This window comes from Piliocolobus tephrosceles, chromosome 15 (assembly GCF_002776525.5).
Source record: "Piliocolobus tephrosceles isolate RC106 chromosome 15, ASM277652v3, whole genome shotgun sequence".
In the NCBI taxonomy this organism is placed as follows: Eukaryota; Metazoa; Chordata; class Mammalia; order Primates; family Cercopithecidae; genus Piliocolobus; species Piliocolobus tephrosceles.
The window spans coordinates 32,286,805-32,292,804 of NC_045448.1; the positions used below are offsets into that span (position 1 = coordinate 32,286,805).

General features: G+C 45.3%; 1 protein-coding gene across 4 annotated transcripts in view; it reads right to left on the minus strand.

Moving 5' to 3' along the window:
- NLRC4 (NLR family CARD domain containing 4) overlaps window positions 1-5,346 on the minus strand; it is a 42,817-nt gene extending 37,471 nt beyond the window's left edge. For 2 of the 4 annotated variants that reach the window (XM_026454753.2, XM_023216396.3), the window contains exons 1-2: window positions 5,099-5,346; window positions 4,248-4,374 (exon numbers count right to left, since the gene is read on the minus strand). The gene's annotated coding sequence lies outside the window, so the exon portion shown is untranslated. Of the gene's footprint in view, window positions 1-4,247; window positions 4,382-5,098 lie in introns of those variants that run through there. The other 2 variants (XM_023216398.3, XM_023216397.2) reach the window with 2 other exon arrangements.
- Between the last annotated feature and the right edge of the window lie 654 nt (window positions 5,347-6,000).

Consider the following 6,000-nt stretch of genomic DNA (forward strand, 5'->3'; position numbering starts at 1 on the left):
TATCCCATGCTCCTTCCCAGTCAAATTCCATCTCTACCGTACCCTCACAGGCAGTCTCTATTCTGATTTTTTTAAACCATAAATTAGTTTAGCCTGTTGAAGAACTTCACATAAACGGAATCATATAGCATGTGCTACTCCTTTCATTCCACACAATGTCTGTGTAAGTCATTCATGCTGTTGCTTGTAGTATAAGTAGTTTATAACATTTCATTGCTTAGTAGTACTCTACTGTATAAAATACTACAATTTATTGGCCGGGCGCGATGGTTCACTTTGGGAGGCCTAGGCGGGTGGATTACGAGGTCAAGAGATTGAGACCATCCTGGCTAACATGGTGAAACCCCGTCTTTACTAAAAACTACAAAAATTAGCCGGGTGCGGTGGGGGGCGCCTGTAATGCCAGGTACTCAGGAGTCTGAGGCAGGAGACTTGCTTGAACCCAGGAGGCAGAGCTCACTGAGCAAAGATGGTGCAAGCTCTCTCTGCAGGAGAGAGAGCTATTCTCTTTTCTCTTTCTTTCCCCTATTAAACCTCCACTTTCTTTCTTTCTTTTTTTTCTTTTTTGAGGCGGAGCCTTGCTCTGTAGGCAGACTGGAGCGCAGTGGTGCAACCTCAGCTCACTGCAACCTCTGCCACCTGGGTTCAAGCGATTCTCTTGTCTAAGCCTCCCGAATAGCTGGGATTACAAGTGCATGCCTCCTTACCCAGTTAATTTTTGTATATTTAGTAGCGACTGGGTTTCATCATGTTGGCCAGAATGGTCTCTATCTCCTGACCTCATGATCCGCCCCCATCGGCCTCCCAAAGTGCTGGGATTACAGGTGTGAGCCACTGTGCCGGGCCTAAACCTCCACTCTCAAACTCTCTTTTTGTGTGTCTATGTCCTCGATTCACTTGGCGTGAGACAACGAACATCGGGTATTTACCCCAGACAATGATGCTGCTTCAAAAGCATATCTGTTTTCAGAAAATAAAATTTCCCTTTTATGTTAAAACTAATTCATTAACAATATAAAAATATTGTCATTGAAATTGGAGCAGCCAGGTGCCGTGGCTCTCGCCTGTAATCCCAGCACTTTGGGAGGCCAAGGCAGGTGGATCATGAGGTCAAGAGATTGAGACCATCCTGGCCAACATGGTGAAACCCTGTCTCTACTAAAAATACAAAAATTAGCCAGGCGTGGTGGCGGGCCCCTGTACTCCCAGCTATTCGGGAGGCTGAAGCAAGAGAATCACTTGAACCCAGGAGGTGGAGGTTGCAGTGAGCCGAGATCGCGCCACTGCACTCCATCTGGTGATAGAGGGAGACTCTGTCTCAAAAAAAAAAAAAAAAGAAAGAAAGAAAGAAAAGAAATTGGGGCAGCTCAGGAGCATAAGCAAGGGCACATTTTGGTGTCAGGATTGCGTTCAAACGACAGCTCTACCACTGACACGCGAAGAGTCCTCAAACAAGGCGGAGTGACTGGCACACAAGAGGGACTCAGTGAATAGCAGCAACTAGAGATTCTTCTCTCCCTTTCTACTTCCCCAAAAAGGGGTGGGTTTGGGAAGAATCAGACCATCCCTGACTGGGTCAAAGTTTAAGTGAGAGTAGAAAAAGAGGAAGAAGATAGAGGAAGGAGCTAAGAAGTATAAAGTTTTTAATTGCTCTCAAGAACAAAATCAACCCATACAGTGAAGCTCATGTAATTTTTCTCAGTTACCCACTGGCATACAGAACAGGGCTGTGGACCGGGCGTGGGGGTTCATGCTTGTAATCCCAGCACTTTGGGAGGCCAAGGAGGGCAGATCACCTGAAGTCAGGAGTTTGAGACCAGCCTGGCCAACATGGTGAAACCCCATCTCTGCTAAAAATACAAGAAATTAGCCAGGCGTGGAGGTACACACCTGTAATCGCAGCTGCTGGGAGGCTGGGACAGGAGAGTTGCTTGAACCCAGGAGGTGGAGGTTTCAGTGATCCAAAGTAGCACCATTGTACTCCAGCCTGGGTGACAGAGAGAGACTCCGTCTCAGAAAAAAAAAAAAAAAAGAATAGGACTGCGACCTGTGTACTCCCCTGGAATGTAGCTATGGCCTTGCAACCCCTCCCCACAAGCTGTCCAGTGAATAACTGAATTGGGTGGAAGAAGTCCTTTTCCCACATTTGTACATTGGAAAATAATATATATAATATATATAACATATATATATATACACACACACAGAGAAAGAGAGAGAGAAAGAGAGAGAGAGGAGAGAGAAAGAGAGAGAGAGGAGGGAGAAAGATGGAGTCTCACTCTGTCTCCCAAGCTGGAGTGCAGTGGCACGATCTCGGCTCACTACAACCTCCACCTCCCAGGTTCAAGTGGTTCTCCTGCCTCAGCCTCCGGAGTAGCTGGGACTACAGGCACATGCCAGTATGGCTGGCTAATTTTTCATATTTTAGTAGAGACGGAGTTTCACCATGTTGCCCAGGCTGGTCGTGAACTGAGCTCAGGCAATCTGCCCGCCTCGGCCACCCAAAGTCCTGGGATTACAGGCATGAGCCACTGTGCCTGGCTGGAAAATAGCATTTAGAACTAATTCTAAAATGGGCAATTTCTCACAAATGGTTACATGAGCTCCTCAGAGAACTGAAGTTTCTCTAGACCAATATAACCCACGTCTATGGGGACATTCCCACACCTTACGGATAAAATAAGGGAAAGAGTACATATAATTAGGAGCAGACAGGAAGCACACGGAAATGGAAAATGTGTGTGCTTTGGCATTGCAGATCTGAATTCAAATCCTCACTCTGCAGCTTATGAGGTAAGTATCCCTAGACATGTTACTTAGTCTTTCCAAATCTTGCTTTAATATCCACCTCCTTGGACTGTTGTGAAGATTAAACCTGAAAGTAGTTGTGACAAAGGTGGTCAGTGGGTGTTATCTGTCTTCCTTTCTAGTGAAAAGGCTCTAGACTAGAATGTTCTCAGGTCTTTAATAGGCTTCAGCAATCTCACATGTTAATAATATGTTATTAACTGAACTGGGCTTCCACCAAATCCATATGTTGAAGCCCTGAACTTCAGAGTGTGACTGTATTTGGAGACAGGGCCTTTAAAGAGGTCATTAAGCTGAAAAGAGGCTGTGATGAGAAGAGGAAATTGGGACACACAAAGGGAGATGCCAGAATGTGCATACAGAGAGAAAAGGCCAAGGAGAGAGGTGTGGGGAGAAGCTAACCCTGCTGACACCTTGATCTTGGACTTCCAGCCTCCAGAACTGTGGGAATATAAATTTCTGTTGTTTAAGCCATGCAGTCTGTGGTATTATAAACAAATTAATACGACTAGTATTATAGAAGTGTGTGAACTGTTAAGAAGTGTGCTAACTGGTTCTATCCTAGTTTTGTAGACAATTAGCAGTGTGATGTAGGGCAGGACGTTTAACTCCTCTCTACCACATTTTCCACCTCTCAAAGCCAGGCTGCAAGGATCAACTGAGATAATGTATGTAAAGACCCTATCACGAAATAGGTGTCCCGTAAATGGTGATTTCTTTCACTTCTGTCTCCAAATATCAGGTTTCTCATCAGTAACTCGGGAGATTGGATGGACTAAGTAGTCTACCCGGTTCCTTTCAGCTTTGATCATCTGTGATTCTAACAACAGTCTTAGCAACAAGAGTGAGTTTCCTGGCCGGGCGCGGTGGCTCACACGTGTAATCCCAGCACTTTGGAGGCCAAAGTGGGCAGATCACGAGATCAGGAGTTTGAGACCAGCCTGGCCAACATGACGAAACCCTGTCTCTGCTAAAAATACAAAAATTAGCCAGGGCGCGGTGATGGGTGCCTATAATCCCAGCTACTCGGGAGGCTGAGGCAGGAGAATTGCTTGAACCCAGGAGGCAGAGGTTGTAGTGAGCTGAGATCACGCCACTGCACTCCAGCCTGGGTGACAGAGCAAGACTCTCTCTCAAAAACAAAACAAAATAAAAGGGTGAGTTTCCTTTCTGTAATGCCAAAAAGTGTTTTCAAAGTCCTTTCCATCTCACAGTAGTCCAAGGGGTACATGTATCCCTTGAACCTGATGAAGCCCCAGCAGACCCAATTAACCACCCCTAAAGGTTTCTCGGCAGGAAATCCAGCCAGTCATGCAAACCACACTCGTCAATATTAAGGCTTTTGTACATCCCAGACACAAGCTTTAAATGAATGTAAACCCAGGTTTTAATATTTGGGTCCCAGACCTTAAAAATCCCTTTCTCTCTACCCACAGTACCTGGCTGAGCAATCCAATTGCCCTCTTCTTGGGGGAACCAAGACACGTTTTTAAAATAAAGTTTCCTTGTATTTGCTTTCCGTTTCAGTGAGGTCTCGAGTTCTTGTAGACCAGATGCCTTCTTGTTCTGTGAGAGGAGAGTGCACAGAGAGGGGAACTGCTGAGCAGTTCCTTTTTTTTTTTCAAAGCACAATAAGAGTGGTTTGAACACAAGTACTACCAGTTCAGAAAGGGAAGACGGGTGTAGCCGGGAAGAGGTAGGACTTCAGAGTTAAGGATGCAAGAGCTAGAAATTCTCTCAAGAAAGGAATTGCCCATTTGTTTCCTGTTTGTTCACAACACAGGAATTCTATTGCTGTTCAGCTATTTATTCTATGCCTTAAAATGAAACAAATTCTTTTGAACATCCAACATGTATTTTTTTCTTTTTCTTTCTTTCTTTTTCTTTTTTTTTTTTTTTTTTGAGTCAGAGTCTTGTTCTGTCACCCAGGCTGGAGTGCAGTGGCACGATCTCAGCTCACTGCAACCTCTGCCTCCCAGGTTCAAGCGTTCCTCCTGCCTCAGTCCTCCCAGTAGCTAAGACTACAGGCATGCACCACCACGCCCGGCTAATTTTTGTATTTTTAGTAGAGACAGGATTTCACCATGTTGTCCAGGCTGGTCTCGAATTCCTGAACTCAGGTAATCTGCCCGCCTCGGCCTCCCAAAGTGCTGGGATTACAGGCGTGAGCCACCTCAACCAGTCCCAACATGTATTTTTAATGCTCAACCATGGGAGATAGAGCGGTAAATGGAATGAGCCAGCTTAGTTGGCTAAAGCATATTGCTACTGCAGTCAAGGTCATACTTACCCCTGTACCTTGAAGCCCAGAGGACTTCCAGCAGATATGTACTCTCAGTCAGCAGGGTACTGGGCAAGGTCACACAGGGCAAATGGATCACCAGTTTTGGTCCACTCCACCGATGATGCACGGGGACACCCTCTGGAGTATAAACAGCCAGGGGCTCACAAGGGCACACTCACATTGAACACTTGCGTTCACAGACTCCAGGAGGCCAGCTTGTACTCAGCTGAGGAATGAAGAAATCTCTCTGCGCTTCTCTTGAGGATGACATTCTTGCATACTCTTTCCTCTGTCTTTATGTTACGTAACTTCTTATTTCAAAAAGAGCATTCTGACAGTAGCCTATCTGCCATAGAGGGATATCAAAGTTTCCCCTCAAATAAATGTCTATATCCTGGGTTTTCTAAGGGGGCATCAGTGTCAGTGTTTCCTAACTTGTGAGGCGGACTTCTCTGAAGTGAGATTGAGGGCTACCCTACCAGCTAGATTTTTAAATTGTAATGAAGCCTACATATATACATATGTTCAAGAGAAAAAACTGCAAAGACAGCCACCAAAATAGTCATGGTGCTTATTGCTGGGGAATACAATTATAGGCAATTTTATATTTCCTTCTTTGGCTTATCTGTATATTCTAATTTTATTTATTTATTTATTTTTGCTTATTTATTTATTTTTTGAGACAGAGCCTCACTCTGTTGCCCAGGCTGGAGTGCAGTGGCACGATTTTGGTTCACTGCAAGTTCTGCCTCCTGGGTTCACGCCATTCTCCTGCCTCAGCCTCCTGAGTAGCTGGGACTACAGGTGCCCACCACTGTGCCCAGCTAATTTTTGCATTTTTTAGTAGAGACAGGGTTTCACCGTGGTCTCGATCTCCTGACTTCATGATCCGCTCACCTCAGCCTCCC